Source organism: Condylura cristata, unplaced genomic scaffold (assembly GCF_000260355.1).
Source record: "Condylura cristata isolate star-nosed mole 26May11 unplaced genomic scaffold, ConCri1.0 scaffold00004, whole genome shotgun sequence".
In the NCBI taxonomy this organism is placed as follows: domain Eukaryota; kingdom Metazoa; phylum Chordata; class Mammalia; order Eulipotyphla; family Talpidae; genus Condylura; species Condylura cristata.
The window spans coordinates 17,043,417-17,061,519 of NW_004567105.1; positions in this window are offsets into that span (position 1 = coordinate 17,043,417).

An 18,103-nucleotide genomic window follows, 5' to 3' on the forward strand; every position below is an offset into this window, starting at 1 on the left:
TAGTCTTCTAGCCAGGAAAGGGTTCAGGGTGACTCCACTGTCTAGCCTGACACTAGTTCTCCTTCAGCCCTCTCAGCCTCCAGGCGGACAGCTGACAGCCTTAGAAAATCCTGTATTCCCAGCTCCCCCTGTCTCGGGAGAGGCTGCCGCAGTGGGGTAAGGAGTCAAGGTCTGGAGACTGACTGCTTTAACCGTATGGGACGTCAGGTGGCTTATGAAGTTTACAATAAATGAAAAATCTATTCTTGGGGCAGTTGCAAGGATTCAGTGAGCTAGGGCAGGTGTAGGATGTACCTGTTCTTTCTCAAGTAGACGCCCCAAAGCAATTAGCCATTTTTGTTTTTAGTAGCTGACGGATAGAACTCATTGTCTCCACTTAGTCGTTAAATCAACTTGGATTCATTGTTAACATTTAATTTTACTCCTGAAATGCCATTTCTTATTTTATGACCAATACATAATCATAATTATACATTTCTATAAGTCAGAAGCAAAATAACTTAAATCTCAGCACCCAGAGAAGACATCTGGATTTCTTTCTGTCTCTCTCACGCACACACACACATACACACACACTCTCCTCTGTCTCCTCTGTGTGTCTCTGTGATGCACAAATGATCACATTTAAATAAAAATGGGACAATGCTATACATATGTGTTAAAGGTATTCCCACTGATGTCAGACTGCTTTGATCAAATTCCTGACGTGACCGCTCAGGGAATCACATGACATTGGGCAAATCATGGACTTCTTAAAACTGTCAGTTTCTTTGACTGCAAAAGAGGAATACTAGGGCCCTCCCTGGTGGCCAAATGGGTTAAAGTGCAGTGCAGGGAAGCTGGCCTAGCTGCTTCAGGGAGAATTAGATCTCCTGCCGGAGAGAGGTGACCCATATGGCCAGGCAGACATCTTCTGACACACCCACTGAGCCCCTCAGCAGTGTATTTCATCAGTCTGTCTGTTCTGCTCCCAATTCTGTCTCTATTGAATCTTCTTGCCGCCCCTGCACCTCTGGCCTGGACCACAATTCTGTGTGCATAAATAAACAAATCTTTAAAAAAAAAAAAGAGGAATAACTAGAGGATGTCCAAAGTGTTGTGAGGCTTAAATAAGAATTCAAGCAAATGGTAGTGCTCTTTACTATGGAAATCTTGTGGTGGATGTATACTTTATAAAGGTCCTATTTTAAGGATCTTTCACTGGTCAAAGGCCAGGAGCTAGTGTGGATCCCTTCCCATTATCCCTTCTCTCTCTGACATCTTAACAAGACCACTGTTGAAATTCCTCTGAATTGTAGGTGAATTTATTAATGGGAATGACCTGCATAATTGAGACAAAATGTGGTCACTGGAAGACTATTTTCCCCAATATTATGTAATCAGGTTGAAAGTAAAAGCTGTATCTTCCATTTCTTCATACTCCCTTATATGCACAGACTACGCTTTGCATACAAAAATGTGATGACTTATAAAAGGGTACTAGACAAGATTATAAAGTAACATGTACCCGTCAGAAAAAGAATCCTTGACCTAAATGTGCTACTTGTTTATTTTTCCTTGAGAAAAGACAATTGAATGAGTTGGTGAAATTTTCATGCAGTATTGCTTCAAGTATATTAGAAATTTTTTGGCTTTGTTTTCATGTCCTTCTAACATTAAAGATCTTTGCTTCCAGTTGGCATTTGCTGTTTGTCCCTACAAAGTGTAAGGCAAAGATGAAAGCCCTGCTCTAAAACACAGGAACCCCCCTGGAGATGATTGTAAAAATTATCCATTGCAGCGTCATAATTAAAACCATTGATAAAATGCACATGTTCAATGAGTTTTTTTTTTTCTTGGAGAAGTCTCCCTTTCTGCATTCTCCCTTTTAAAAGATTAATTTATTTAACTGAAACCAACTAGAGGAAGGAAACCATAAGCATGCTTGAAATTTTGTTTGGAAACAATTATGTTCTGTCTTTCCCAAAATATAGATTGTGCAAGTAATAGGGATCTTGGCTAATCCAAGATTGTTGACAAAATGTAGTTAAAAGACTTGAGTTATTTTTAGTGATGCTGTTTGTTCTCAATAACATTTTACATGAGCATTTACTTCCATGGAAGCTATTCTTTTAAGCTATAGTAAATAGTTGGTTCTTGTTTGCTGGAAATACAGTTTTTAGAAAAAAATTCTGGACTCACCAAAGATAAATATCACTGGATTTTAAATAGGAGAACTGTGCTGTATATAACGCTTCACTTAAAAATTCACTATATGCAAAATTTATGCTGAAGAAGTAAAAATTCAAATCTATAAAGCATTTGAACATTTTTTTTTAACTTTCAAGTGTACTAGTCACTGAAAGTAGTTTAATAAGATTTTGTCTGCTAGAGGAAATGAATGGTATTGCTTCAATAAATAAGTGACTTTTCATTAACATTGTTAGTATAAGGAGTTCTTCTAACGTCCTTGGAAAAACTTGAACGGCTTGCTCGCTTCAATAGATTACTTCTGTTATGACCTTTCTCTCACTCTTTTTCTCTACAAAGGTAGTAAAAGATAGTTTGAGTTTTGTCCTTGTTATCTGTCTCTCATCTCCAGCAAGTGGGGTATGAAGAAGAATATGTTGAATCTGAGGATCTTTGCTGTAATTCGCCAGCATCTTGAGTGTCCACTTACTTCCCCATCAAAGACACTTGGTGCCCTGGCTATGCCTCTTGCTTCCTTGAACTGGGAGTTTACACTTCCCACTTGTTCTGGTCTCCAGAGCAGAACCTGAAAATCCTGGAATTCTCAACAGATCTCTTTTATTGGGGTGCTAGTATGGGTTCAGAATCTCGTTAAGTGATCTGGCTTCAAGTCTAAGCAGATAACTATGGGTGTTCGTAGTACTGACGTGTAAGCATAGGCTGGCAGCCCAATTCATGGCACCTCCATCAGAGAGAAGGGCAGACATACTGTTTGCCTGATGCTGAGGTGATTGGTTAAGGAACTCAGCTAGTGTGCTGAAGGAAGGCTCTGTAGAAACATCTGAAAGAAGCCCACTTAGGGGACGTCATCACTGCCTCCTATTCTCTGTTTCGATTAGTGTGTGTATGTGTAATTTTCACTTTTGTCAAGAAATATGATTCATAATCACAAAATGACAAAATACTGAAAGATTATAACAAAATAAAAACAGTGCTCAGTGGCTTGGCTCCACTTTACCAATCTCTCCTTTCAGTCCCTGGCTTAGTCAGTAACTACTACTTACACATTTCTCAACTCTATTCTGGTATTTACCTTTTTATTTCTCAATAATGTTTTTTGGTAGTTCTTTCTTGATTTCTCAATTTTAGGTATAGTTTATTAACTGCCCACTAATCTTTCAAATAGTTCTATCACATATTTACTTAAATGATTTTTAGTGTTTAATATATATTCCAAACACACATATATACATATATATGATATTTTATATATATTTGTATATATGCACAGTGACATGTAAATATTATCCATAACTGAGCCACATAGTATACTAATTACATTCCTTTCTCTATAATTTTTCTTCCCCTGAAGTTAATATTGTCTCAGTTTTTCTTCTTTATTACTTTGTAGTCTCTAATGGACATCTAATAATTCCTAATGTTTATTTGGAAAGTGCTATGTGCCAAGGATCGCTGCAGGTAATTGAGGGTAAGGAACAGGGGCTAGAGGCTGCGTCCGTCACACTCCTACATAAGACTCAGTCCAGGTTCCCTTGCTGAGCCACATACAGCTGGGGCCTGGCTGTTGCCTGGCCTCTTTCCTCCCCTTCCCCTAACTGCATTTCAGCCTCACTGAACTTGCTTTAGGTCTTACTGTTTTCCACATTTGTTCATTTAAAAAAATATATTTTATTTATTTTTACTAGAAGAGCTGGGGTGTAGGCCAGAGGTGGAGGGGGCGGGTGAGAGGCTTCACCAGAGACAGAGTGGGGAGCAGAACAGGCAGATCGACGAAGTACGCTGCTGAGGGGAGCAGCGGGCGGGTCAGGAGAGGTCTGCCTCACCATATGGGTCACCTCCGGGGCAGGGGATCGAATTTAGGTTGCAGATGTGAGACTTAATCCCTAGAACAAGGGTGGCTTTCTACACTTGCTCTTGCTTGGGCTTTTCACCAGGCCCTTGCTGCTTAGATCCCATGTGAGCCTGTAGTATGTGCCTCTTATTCATCTTCAGGAACCACTCTTCCTTGGCCCCTACAAAATATTAGGTTGTCTCACAGTGTGCTACCTCTACTACTGTGCTCTTCTCCCTCATCACTCTTTATGTTTATTGCTTGGTTAAAATCTGGTTTTTTTTTTGTGCTGAAAGAAGAGTTCTGTGAAGATGTGCCTGGGTGACCTTGTTATATGATTGGGACCCAGCGTTTGGCATTTAAGTAGTTGACTTTATAAAATGTAGCAGTTATGTTACAGGGTCTCTAAGGAGAGTGACTGATGTAAATGAAAACATACATGATTCAGGCTGAGAAAATCCTGTGTAAGGTAATGAATGGCTTACTCACATGAAGCAATACTGTTTTCCTTTTGCGTTGCCTAACCTTTAGCTGGCTGAGACTTGTTGCAGCTGTAAAATGAAGGCATAAGACTTTATAGACTGGCAACCTGGGAAAATTTGTAGAATTTTGCTCTTAATCAGATTTTGCAAGTGAACCTGGGAAGTGTTGAAAAAAGTCAGTACCTTAAAATGTCAGCAAGGTTGGTCAATGCTGTTTCTAACCGTTTCTAACCTTGCAGCTTAAGGAGAACATAGAGTCCAGAGCAGTTGTTCTTTGAGAGGTGAAGCCAGCGAAGTCAGTGGGGCCTCTGCCCTCATGGAGCTTCCAGTCTAGTAAGGTAGTCTAGTAGGTAACCAGCAGGCAAACATGTATGCATATATACTTGCAGGTAGAAAAAAGTGGTCTGAAACTGTAGACAGAAAAGTGATGGAGAGTCATGAGTAAGTTCTACATACGTGGTCAGGGAAGGAGGACTTGAGGTAGTAATTTGTAGTAAAAAGTCGGGCAAGGTATTCCCAATTGAGGGAAAGCGGGACAGGTGGTAGTTAAGGTGGTTATTTCTCTGAGAGTCTACAGCTATACCTAAGACTGAAAAGGATTCTTTTGTGACTGGAACAGAGGAAGCCAAGGAGGAAGAGTTCCAAATTGAGAGACAGGTTAGAGTCATGTTATTTGGGGTTATGGAGTTATTGCCACTCAACTTTCGGTCTGTATCTGGTATATGTGACCAGTTATGATAAGACAAAAAGAGAGCAGATGTAGATGATCTGTTTTAGTTGAGCTCACACACACACACAGACACACGTATCAAGCCTTACTCAGCAGAAGAAGGGGTGTGGCCCTCCCTGGTGGTGCAATGGTTTAGGACGTAAGATTGCAAACTAGCTGCAGACACTTCAGTGCAAGTTTGATTCCTGGTCCTGGAGGTGACCCACATGGCACAGCATACCTCTTTTGAATTGCCCACTGCTCCCCTCAGCAGTGTACTTCGTTGATCTGCCTGTTCTGTTTCCCACTCTGTCTCTGGTGAATCCTCACACTGCCCCTACACCTCTGGCTTGTACCCCAGATCTGTATGCATAAATCAATAAAAAAGGGGTGTATTGTTTTACATTTATGTTCTGACACAGCTCCATACCTTGCACAGGCTTTGAACTCACAATGGGCCAGCATGGAAAGATTTTTAGTAGATGTGTGTGAGTGTGTATTTAGTGAAGGGGCATGTTTGGCGAGGATTATGGCTTGGTTGAGTTCACTTTTCAAAATTATTTCTGTCCTTACAGAATGGAGAGTGGAGTGGGGCAAGAAAAGAGAAGAGGTCAGTTGGGACCAGCAGTCTAGGAAAGAGTTGATGACAAACACCTGGGCCAGGATGGTGCCGATGAAAATGGAAGACTTGAGGACGGACTGCGACATATTGAAGGTAGCATCCATAGGATTTTCCTGTAATTGGTGAATAGAGACTTAAGGGGTAGTGCAAATTTGAGCTCCAGGTTTCTGCTCTAGGCAACTTTGTGAGTATTCCTTTCATTAGTTGACATGTTCATAGAGGAGGACAAATGCAGTTGAACTTGGGGAGCTGATGTATATGGGTATTGGTACTAAGAGTTATTATAGTGGCGTTTTAAATAATAGGAGCCTTATGAAATCTCCAAATCAATAAATACTAGCATAGTCCATCTTTTTTTCATATAATACTATTTTTTGAAAGCAGGAAAAAGAAAGATAAAAAGTTGCGTGTAGAAATAGATGCTGGGAGGGATTAAGATTACTTATCAGTTGAAGCATCTTTTGACCATGAGGGGTGCCTTTGAATGGCTGAAATTATAAATGTTAACTCCATGAATGCTAAGAGTATTTCCAGGGTGAGGAGTAAATTTTATCTTAACTGTCAACTCTGACTAATTTTTAGTGAATGCTTAGAAACCTGTTTAGAGGTTACCTCTGAATTTAGTGGAAAAAGAATAAAATGATGCTGTCATTGATTTTCAGTGTGTTCCTTGGTGGCAGGAGGAACTGTGACAGCAGGCATACCAGGCGTCTGCTGACCCTCTGCAGCTTTGGGGTATAGAGATGAATTGGATGAATGCCTCAATGTGTGTAGCACTGGGTATAGCATTTCAAACACTGCGAAGTGGAGAGAGCATTAAACTTTGAAAGGGACTGTTTATGCGATTAAAACTTGGAACAGACCCTAAGAATTGGCATACAGCATTGTTGCTGCTCCTTCATCTAACCACAACATTTAAACCAAATCTGGTTGATAACAAATGAAATGTCTTCTGAGAAGCCAACGCACTTTTGTTCTGGGATTCATTGAGGACAGATGAAGGCTGGGCAAATTCCAGAGGTCTGGTTGGGTTAATTATCATATGGTTGCACCTTGTAATGTGGTAGACGATTCTCGATTTTCGCCATTTTCTTCTAGGCTTTCTGTTTACTTGTTTCACTTTAATTAGGCTGAGTTGTCTCTTCCACCACCTCTGAGTATTTCCCAGCAAATGGAGGTCTTGTGCTTTCTTACCCCAAAGAATGTTCAAATGACTGTGTGAAGTATTTGAGTTGTTGAGGAGATTAAGGGTTGGCTTGGATTCATCCTAGAGACTTTTGATGGACACCGGGCAGTGAACTGCCAGCCTCGGCTCAGGTTGTGGAGACAGGAAGGCTGATGCATGAGGTTACAGATGAATATCCAGACATATCATGTGAAACACAGGGGAATAGTGATTTGGGGAAGTTGATATAAGAAGCCATATCAATCTTATGAGCAAATGCTGTGACCAGCCTCATTTTCTAGCAAAGCAAGAACATTGGTAAATTTTTATGATTCAGGTAATTTTGTCAAGGAGTTGAAGAATTCACTGCTGGAATAAAGGAAAAAGGGATCAAATTAAAAAAGTTGCTATTAGTTTACCCCTGAGGTGTTTGCTGTAGGTATGAAAATGAATTGAATTAAAGGTGTGTGCCTGCTTCCTTGCTAATATTCTAGTGCACTAGAATGTTGGGGAGAGGTGTTGAGGTCATTCAGTCCAAGTGGTTTCAAACTCTTTGTTTTTATAATAGCACCACTTCAAAAAAAGAAACTCTTTTCTCCAAATTCAGTACAAAACAGGTTAAACACAAAGATTGTGTAGGCGATAGAATGGAGTGTTGAGTGCGTGACCCACATGGGTTTATGCTTCCTTCCACCCACTGGTGTTTCCATGCAATATCTGTGTTTGAAGGAATCTGTTTGAAAACCACTAATTGAAGGCAGTCTCTTCACTTTATAAAGGAGGATAAAGTGACACTCAGATTCACGCAATTAGTTACTGAGGGATCAGATTCCCCCACGGATGTTTCCATGTCATATTTGGAGCATGAGCGGTGTTCCTTCTGCTCCTTCAGGCTCCGCCTAGCCCTTGCTACTTCTCTGGTCAACAAGGTTCAAGTTAGCTCCTTCCAGACTATCTATTCCCACCCCTGCAATTCTCATGGCAGTTACGTGGTGTGTTTATTTGACTGCGCATGCCCATAACATGAACTTTCATGCTCCTTTCTTCTACCGTGACAATCAGAGTGACTCCAGAATGTGCCTAGTCTGTGAGTCCTAGTCTGTGGCCACTGCTCTGTCCTAGTCTGTGGCCACTGCTCTGTGTGTGTGTGTCTGTCTTTCTGTCTGTCTGTGCTCACGTAGGGCAGAGAGAAGAATCCTTCTTGTCATCTTTTATTGGATTCCCCCTGCCATGGGACAGAAAAGAATAAAAAGATATTCTCTGCAGGTCTTGAGCTGTTTGAATGCTGCTTCTTTCTCAGACTGACATTGTGTATGACTTTTTATCAAGGATCAATTCTCATATCCTATTTCATGAGATTTTTAATTATATGCAGTTAATAGGCGGGCTGTTAGAAGCATAATAACATCTTTCAACTTGAATAAAAGGAGTGTTTATTGTAAATGGATGATGGCTTTCTTCATTTTTAAAACATTGACTTATTTTGTAATTGTGGTAACATGGGGAGCCCCCTGCCCCCAGTTGTCAGTTATCACTGAAGCGGTATTTCTAAGGATTACCAATTTTAGAGCTAGAAGTGATCTTCAACAACTTCTCAGACATTCTCGACTATACATGATGAAGCTGACACCCAGAGAGATGAGGGGGTGCATTGAGGAGGCGTCACTTAGTTTAAGGTGTGGACTCGATCCTCCTGGCTCAGGAATGAAGGCACATTCCATGTTTTGATTTGATTGATGAAACATGCCTTATTTGTCCTCTACTGAAAATATCTGTGGGGGAGAACGTGGGAGATTTTCTTTCTTCCTTGATGGAAGAGGTAGACAATAAAATCCCCTGAGCTCTGGAGTCTTTACCTCATTTAAGGGAACTTTGCACTATAAATGCATACTTGCTAGCTAGTATTCTGACCTGTTACTAGCCTCATGGAGATTAGACACCCTCTAAAATCATAAGTAAAAATTCAACTTTTAGTTGTTTAAAACTTTAATATGATAACTTTTGTTGTTGGAAGCAACTGCATTTGGGGGTGATTTGTTATGCCACCTTAGCTAACCAATACACATGCTATTCATGATTAAAAGTCATCACTGCTGGATATTGGCTGGGGAGACCATGCCTGACATCTCATTAGTGGTCTTTCATGTGCTTATTCAGTAAGCCTTTACCATGTGCAGGTGTGTGGACACGAAAGTTACTGTTTCGGAGAGATACTCTCCTTGACTTCTTAGGAGAGGTAAGAACACATTACAAAATGTATGGCAAACCTCTTTCTGCAGCTTCACTGTATTTTAAACAACCTGTCTTATGCCTCAGTTGGGCAATTCATTTGCTATATAATTAAGTGTCTTTGCCATATTGAAACACACACGCACACGCGCAAACAAGCAAACATGACTTGTTAAACTGGCTCCCAGCAGTCCCCTTTCCCTCATGTTTAGGAAGCATCAAGACGGGGCCCATTCACTGAGAGCCTCTCTGGGCAGCTCTGCTGGTTCCTGGAGGCCAGCATTAGTGGGAAGGCTGTTTTCCATTCATTTGGTGTGCATTTGTGAGCATTTCTAGTGTGGCACACCCTGGACCAGGTGAACTGGGTGGGCGGGGGGTAAGTATGATTCAGATATGGTCTGAGCTCGAAGGACACACAGGCAAAAGTCAGGGTAGGGTGGGGATGACAAGAAAAGCAGAAAGGCGCTGGCTTCCATAGAGCTCGTGGGAGACAGAGACAGGCAGACAGGCAGAGACAGAGGGGTAGGGAGAGCACTCAGTGTACAAACAGCAGCAAGACGGCAAGAGATAAGCCAAGGGCGAAGGGAACCCAGAGGGGAAGTGACTGAGACAGCTGGAGGGCGCCAAGGGAGGCTTCTGACAGGAAATGACCTGCGAACGTGGTCAAAGGATTTGGAATGTTAGATAGAAGAGCAACGTGAGCTTGAGGCTGGGGAGACAGTGTGCAAAGGCACAGAGACCCGACACACGGACGCTGGCCATCTCGGGCAGCACAGGCTGAGCCAATCAGAAACTGCTGGTGCTGCCCTGTTTCCAGTATCTCTTATGGTCCGAGCTCCTTAGCTCTGTGGGCAGGGCCTGCTGTGAGACAGCCCTGCCCTCCTTCCCAAGCCCATTTCTTGTTTCATAACCACTGACCGCACCAGCTCCTTTCATCATGAGTGTGATCCTACTTGAGAGCCTGTACGTCAGACGTCATCATTTCTGGAATATTATTTTCCTCTTGTGTTTGTACCATTGGTTCACTTTTCACCTTCTCAGTAAGGACCTGAGACCCTGAGGTGAGGGGCCTGTCTCGGCCCATATCGCATGGAATGCATTGTGACGTGGAATGCTGTTGACATGTTTATCGTCTGCCTGCCCGCCCACTACAGAAGGCAGCATGAAGCATGGCAGTTGGGCCACTGACTGTACTTCTTGTGCCCAGGTCAGTCCCTGACACTGCTCATGATAGAAATGTATTGGCTGAAGAAATAAAAACATGAGCGAAAAATGGATGAATGAATGCACAATTTGGAACAGAGATTAGTCTGAATATATTCCATTTGTTTTTCCATGTCCAGGCCCCACTCTTCTCCATAATTCTGTATCATAGAAAACTGACCTGTAACACCATACCAATGTCTCCCCTCTGGGCTGCAGTCAGTGGGTAGGAGCAGCTGAGGGAGGGGGTACATTGAATAAAGATCGTAAATTTATATAAGCAATGCAGAATTATTCCCTTGAACATGGAGAACTAATGAAAGATAGATCTTTGGACTGGGGAATAACACCACCCAAATAGTAGAAGGAACACTTGGGGTTATTGTAGAACACATTCTCCAGATCTTTGACGGTGCACCCCATCAGTGAAAGCTGTTAGAGCATGGTCTGCTAATATATGCATATCTGTTTATTTGCAAATTATAGATATGCACGCTTGTTATCGTAACTTTTATGCATTTTGTGTAAAATACACAAGTAGGTATTAAAAAGGACAAGATGGAAATAAATGATATTATAAGCATGACAAATACATTTTCAGTTTTTTTTTCATTAAAATCCATAGTGTTTGTGGCTGTTCTCTCTCTCTCAAAAAAAAAAAAAATTCCATTGTGTTCAGGTTGCTTCATTTTTGAATATCTTGATGAAATCCCTGCTAATATTTCTTTTTATTTTAAAGATTTATTTATGCATACAGAACTGGGGTACAGGTGAGAGGTGCAGGGGTGGTGATAGGATTTACCAGAGACAGAGTGGGGAGTAGAACAGGCAGATTGAAGAAGTACACTGCTGAGGGGAGCAACGGGCTGGTCAGGAGAGGTCTGCCGTGCCATGTGGGTCAGCTCCGGGATCTGGATCGAACTCTCATTGAAGCTGCTGCAGCTGCAAGCTTGCAGTGCTGCACTTTAACCTGGTGTGCCACCAGGGAGGGCCCAACTAATATTTCAATATACACTTAGCGTGATATTTATTGTAAAGGAAAGTGCATGTAAATTCATATTCCAAATCACCTTCTTGATAACTTCTGTCAGTTATAGGTGGCCTCATCTCTAGTTATCTCTAATGTTATTTTAACTGTTATGACCATGTAGTATGTGGACAAAGAGCTTCTACCACGTATAATGTGCTAGCTTTTCTTCATTTTCATATCTCTGGCAAAGACAAAAAAACAAACAAACAAATAATTACAATAATGAAGACTTATTAAACACATAATTTGACCCAGATAAAGTCAGACCAAGAACCAGGAGTTTTATGTACTGAAAGAAAGAACAGGGCTTCAGATACATGATCTAACTAACACTACAGAACAACCCTGCAAATCCAGCATTCTTTTGACCTGTTTATAATCAGGGAACTTTGTATAAACATGGAAAGATGACGGAACTTGCCTAGTAATAGTAAGTGTCAGAGGAAATTCCACTGTAAACCAGATCTCCTGCACTGCAACAACGTGGTTCTAAGGCCCTAACCCACCATATACTGCTGATAATGAAAAGGGAAATTTCGATGCTTTATCAGATAGCCTTGCTTTTCCGCAATAAAACAGTAAAAGAGGGCTAGTGGATCTAAAAGGCTGTGCTCTGAGAACACAGGCGAGATGTGCAGATTACCAGCTTGAAGGCAGAGAACCTTGGAAGCTGTTCTTTTTCCACTTTTGCACCTCCAGACCAAGACTCTCTTACAGAAAAATTACGTTTTCTACCTCCGCTTCCCTGTTGTTCTTCCTCCCCAGCTGGAGTAACTTTGCTTGGCATCAGTTAATTCTATAAGTGAGTAAGGGTTTGCTTTGAATGGGGAAAAACAAAGAATGCATGTTTCCTTTGTTATTTTTGGTTTATTGTTCCACAACCCAAGCTGTAAGATGTCAAAGAGAATGTCAATTAATTTGAGCTGCTAGGGAGGAAATAGCAGGAGATCATTCAAGAAACATAACAGAGAAGGCCATGATGGTAAGACATATAAGTGTTGATGAGAAGGTCTGCTTTGCTGCCTGGCATATCATTGTAGACCCCAAGGCTTTGGGCACCATCATAGCTACAGAATCTCCCAAGGTCTTGGTTCTAGCCCATCCTGTCTTTACAGAGCCCCACCGCTCCTAAGTACTTTGAAAGGTCTTGGGGTGGGAGTCCAAACATGGGAAAGGAAATTAATAGCTTAGAGAGTAAGTGAGGGAGAGAGTGAGGTGAGAACTTGAATGAATTTTAGAAGAGCAGCCATGGGGTTGGGCAGAGGTAAAGGTTAAACTGGAAAGGAATGGGGTGGTCGCTGAGCTGTGTAAGGAAAGAGCATGCCTGACGTCCTTGTTCTTTAAATGCCGGGTTGTCTCCATGCTGTTATGTACACTTGTGGAGAAGACTGATGGGGGGCCAGGTTGCTTTGCTCTTGATAAATGCATTTTCCAGGATTATAGTTTAGGATGGGAGAAAAAAAACAATTTTGTACCTACAAAGCAGTTCCTAACAGGATGCCATGGGAAATTTCAAAGCATTATGTTGAGTGGGAAAAGGGAGTTCTTTAAATACATTTCCTATTATCTCGGATTCAATAGGTCAAGCAGTTCACTTTGCTGAGTACTGGGCTTTTATTATGGCTTGGCGCTTTGCAAAGGTGTTAAGGTTCTTTAATAAGCCCATGGAGTGTAATTGTTTTATTAGGACTTGTGGGTCTGCACACACGCACCCTTGCAGCTGGGGACATAGCACCAATGCTGTCTTCCAACAATGAACTGTGAAGTCTCCTGCCAACTCTCCATGGTTGAGTTCCTGCGGGCACGGCATTAGAGGGGCTGCGGTGGGAAAACCTGAGTTCATAAAGCCTGTTGGAATAACTCACTCTTATGAAACCACTCAGCGCTCTCCTGCACCAGGTCCCACTGAAGTCCAACAGTCCTTCTATTTAATTCCTGTGACTCCATTGGCTAATTTTTTCAGAGGCTACTCAACAATGTACTCTTTCCTATTCTTCCAAACCTCTCCCTCTACTGTGATCCTCACACATTACTGGCTTCCTCTCAGAGCACTTGACCCACTCCTCTGTTTTTCAGCAATATTGTTTCAGTTTAGCTTAATTATTTTTCCCTCAAATAATTCTGTTTTTGCTCCCTTTTATTCTGCATCTCTTTTACCTCTTTGTGGATCTTTGGAGCTTCGTTCATTCTTTTAGCCACACATCAAATGGTGAAGGACAGAAGGATGTTTAGGCTAGAGAAGAAAAGCTTCAAGTTTACCATGCAATCTGTGGGTCTCTCTTTGAAAACTCAGATATTTCTAGAGATGACCGGAGAAGTCCCTCTGTGCTCATTTCTTTCCCATTTTAGAGTTTTATCCTTCAATCACCGGCTGAATATTCCTACATCTTCCAGGCAACATACTTTTTGCTCAGAAACCTTTAATGAATCTCCATTGGTCATTAGATAACAAATAATTCCTTAGGTGCCATTCAAAGTCCTCTGTATTTTGAACTTTACTATTATTCTAGCTTTATCTTTCATTATTTTCAAAAACTGTTAATACATGTAAAATGTTTATAATAGTGCCTGACATATAATAAAAATTCGACACATGTCAGCTAAATTGTTGTTCATTACTCACACTCCAACAACTTGTTACACACCTTGCTTTTGCTTGCATTGACTCCTTGATTCCAGCCAGTTTTCAAGTCTTCATCTCTACCAGTTGAAATATTATCCAGTCCGTAAAACCTGCCTGATAAACCTCCTTCTCTTTGTGTAATTTCAGAAACCTTAATTCAGCAGATGGGTTCAATGAATGGTGAATTCTTCTGGGCACAGTGTGAAGGCCCTGTGATACATAGGAACAGAACTATGTGTCAGAAATTGACACGTGAGCAAAAAGTGATGGCCAATTTTATGTATTTCAACTATGATACACAGGAACAGAACTATGTGTCAGAAATTAACACGAACAAAAAGGGATGACTAATTTTATGTGTTTCACCTTGACTGGGCTTAGGGATGCCTAGATAACTTGTAAAACATTTTTGGGTGTACCTTATAGGGTATCACTGGAAATGATTAGCATTTGAGCCTGTTGACTAAGTACAGAAGATCATTTTTCAAGGTGGGTGGGCACCCCTCAAAAAAGCCCTTTGATGACCTCCATAGAACCAAAAGGCCGAAGAAAGGTGAAGTCACTCTCTCTGCTCTTGGACATTGGCGTGCTTTGTTCTTGGGCTTTGGGACTCAGACTAGAAGTTGAACCGTCAACTTTCCAATTATTAGGTCTTTGGATTCAGACTGAATTATGCCATCAGCATTCCTTGTTCCCCAGCTTGCAGACAGCAGATGGTGGGACTTCTTGGCCTCTAAAATGATGTAAACCCATTCTTATAATTTCTCTTTACTGATATCTTTATGTGGCTGTATTGGTTCTGTTATTTGGTTGAAAAAACAGTGTTAGTGTAAAGTGATCTAAGTGATTTCAAGGTAAATTTTGTAAATAAGAGGGAGTGATTCACAAATTACTCTAAAAACATTTATTGAATACTTTCTGTGTGGCATGCCTAATGAATGAAAGCAGAGCTGACCCTGTTCTCATAGAAATGTACAGAAGGAGCTAGATCTTAACCAGTTAACCTCACAAGTAATTCAAACGCAGGCAAATGGAATGAAGGAAAGCGTGTGGTGCTGTGAGAAAGCCAGGCAGGGCGTGGGCATGGAAAAGGGAGACATTTCTGGGAGAATTGTATGGATCATAGATGTTTCAGAGGGGTAGTTAGCAAATAGTGTACATGCATGCTCAGGCTGTTTCATCTTTCCATCAGGGTTTTGAAGGGGAAATGAGGCTCAGCAAAAGGTGTGTGGGAGGAAAAGGAATTCAGATTTACGAAATAATTTATGCAAGCGCTCAGAAAAATGACACGGCATACTGAGTCAGGAACGTGTGTTATTTGTTGTGGTTGAGGTACAGGGAAATAGTAATGGATGAGGTGGAAGAGGTAAGTAGGGACTACGAGAGAAGGAAGAGACTTGCATATTTTGCTAGGGTGACTGGATGTATCATGAGGTTACAGGGAAGCTATAGAATGGATTGATAAGGTAATTTGGAAGAGACATGAACAGGGTAGTGGGGAGAAGTATGTCTGGAGAAAGGAAGATCACTTAAATGACTATCAAAACTCTTAGAGGTAGATGATGAAGACCTTCTTGCAGCCTTGGCCATTGGGGTCTGAATGTGTTACCTACATCAGGCATTGTGAAAACAGGGGAGTGAGTCTAGCTTCATATTCTTCTTAGGTCTGGTCCTTGGATCTGAGTTTTCAGATGGGCTCCATGCAAAGGTGGTTTTTCATGATTAAATCTGGATTTTCCAAAAGGAAATCCAAAACCTGGATTTTCCAAAGGAGAATAGCAGTAAGAAATGTATCACAAAGAATGCATTAGAGATGAGTTTATGCTGTGAACAACTGGAATGCAATCGCTCTAAGGCTCTTTGAGAGATATTATAGACTATGCATTCCAGAATTAGCCCTTCTTAGAGTGAGAGAGTTCATGTATTTATTACAGATTCTATTATTACTTGGAATATGGCTTTTCTGGTGGAGGGATTGGTTCTTCCCTTCAGGGACAACCATCAGGCAGAGGAAATCAATGCAATTTTCCTAGATGCCATCCTACATGTATGATTGTAAATGAATCAAGTCTTTGAAGTGATCTGAGAAATTCCAGGAACATTAAAGGAATCTTCTGGGTATCCTAAGAACCTTTCTGTTTAAATGTCTGGCAATCTATGAAAGGCACCACTGAAGAACTATAAATAGGGCATAGCTATGGCTCATGTGAGGAGATTAGTAGTGAGAGCATTATGGAGGCATTTCTTCTAATGGGCAAGATCTAAAGTCAGAACATGAGACACAGAACTCACACCATATCATAGATAGTCTGTCACTAAGCTTCCTCCATAATAGTGCTTCATGAAACTGCAAAATCCAGTGCCTTACAAACAACGATTTAATTGTCCACAAGTACATAGCTTGATGCTTTAGGCTGGCTCAACTGGGCAGACTGCTCTAAGCTGGTCTTATTTACATGCCTGGGAATCAGCTGACAGTCAGCAGACTAACATTGCTTTGGTTGGGAGCCTTCGGTGGCCTTAGCTATGTTCTATTTGTTTCTCATTAGCCAAGGTAGGCCTGGCTTGTTTTCACTGTACAGGCTGAGGGCAAGAGCACAATCTGAAACATGTCAGGGCTTGTTCAACTCTGTTTACAACATGTCTGAAATCAACACTTGGTTAAAGAAAACTATGTGCCTGGAATCAGAGTCAGAATTTGAACAAAGGGGTGAAGAATTGGGTGGCTGTAATCAGCCTACTAACTTGATTAGTAGATGTCCACTGAAGCTTGCACACAAAGCCTTGGCAGGTTATTTGTTTCACACCATGATGCTGTTAAAAGAAGATCCAGTCCATCTGCATTGGGCCTAGGAAATGCCACCCTGATTTCAAAGCTACATTGATTTAACCCTCTGTATCTTTGTATTGTTTCCCATTCTCTTTCTGGTCCAATATGGATTTGATGCAAGTTAATGTATTATGCTTTATTTTCTAAACTAAAGCCATTGTTACTGATAAGCAACTTATTGAATGACCACTGGACTCTGCAGACCTTTATAAAGGACACTGTTGGGTGTGAATTGCTGTAACTTTTCAGTCATTTTGAGATTTGCAAGAGGAGATAGATGGAATGAGATGGTTTATCTGCATTTAAAAGGACTTTCTAGAGTGGCAGTTCACCCCCAGAAGATTGCAAGTTCAACAGAGTAGGTCAGAAATATTTGTCCACCAACCAAGATAATGTAGCCAAGGAGAGCCGGGGTTGTTCCTTCAGCCCCGAGGGAAGCCTTGATGTAGGAATGCATTCTTCTTCTTTTTAAAGACAAGTTGTGACCAACTCTTTTGTGTTCCCACAGGAGAAAAGAATAAGAGTTGACCTCCTTTTGTTCTGACAATAGTCTGCCACTGCCTCATTCCATTGTCTCAACATGTATCATCTGTCACTTGTCAGTTCTCCTTCCAGGACAGACCCGCATTCTTCTTGTGTTATCACTTTGCTACGTGGTGGTGTCCTTTCTCATCTGGTTTTGGAATTTAAAAAAAAAAAAAAAAAGGACCATGAAAAATGTGTAAGTTGGATGCTATTCATTCACTTATTTATAAATAAATGGAAAGTGACAGGCACCTCTTCAGAAAATGTTTACTATATGGACAAGTGCTGATGACATGGGCTGAAAGACACAGTCTGGTGCCACCAGGACCAGCTGCTCCTTCTGCAGTTACCATTGTACAGCCTTGGTTCGTTCTGGCTTGGCACCTGCATTTTCAGCCTGCCTGACATTGTGTCTCCAGGATACTTTATCTCTGGTACTGTCTGCCAGAGACAATAGATGGACCTTTTTACCAGGCCTGAAAGCTTGGGCTTTGTGTGCTCTTGATCTCTGATGTTACTGCCGCTTACACAATGGACCTAGCCTGATGCCAACGGATGCATCTGCTGTTGGCCCAGTAACTTTGCTTCATGGAAATGGCACTCAGTGTTTTGTTCTTCGTGCTACTGTGCTGACATTTGCTAAGCTGGGCAAATGTTTTTGTTT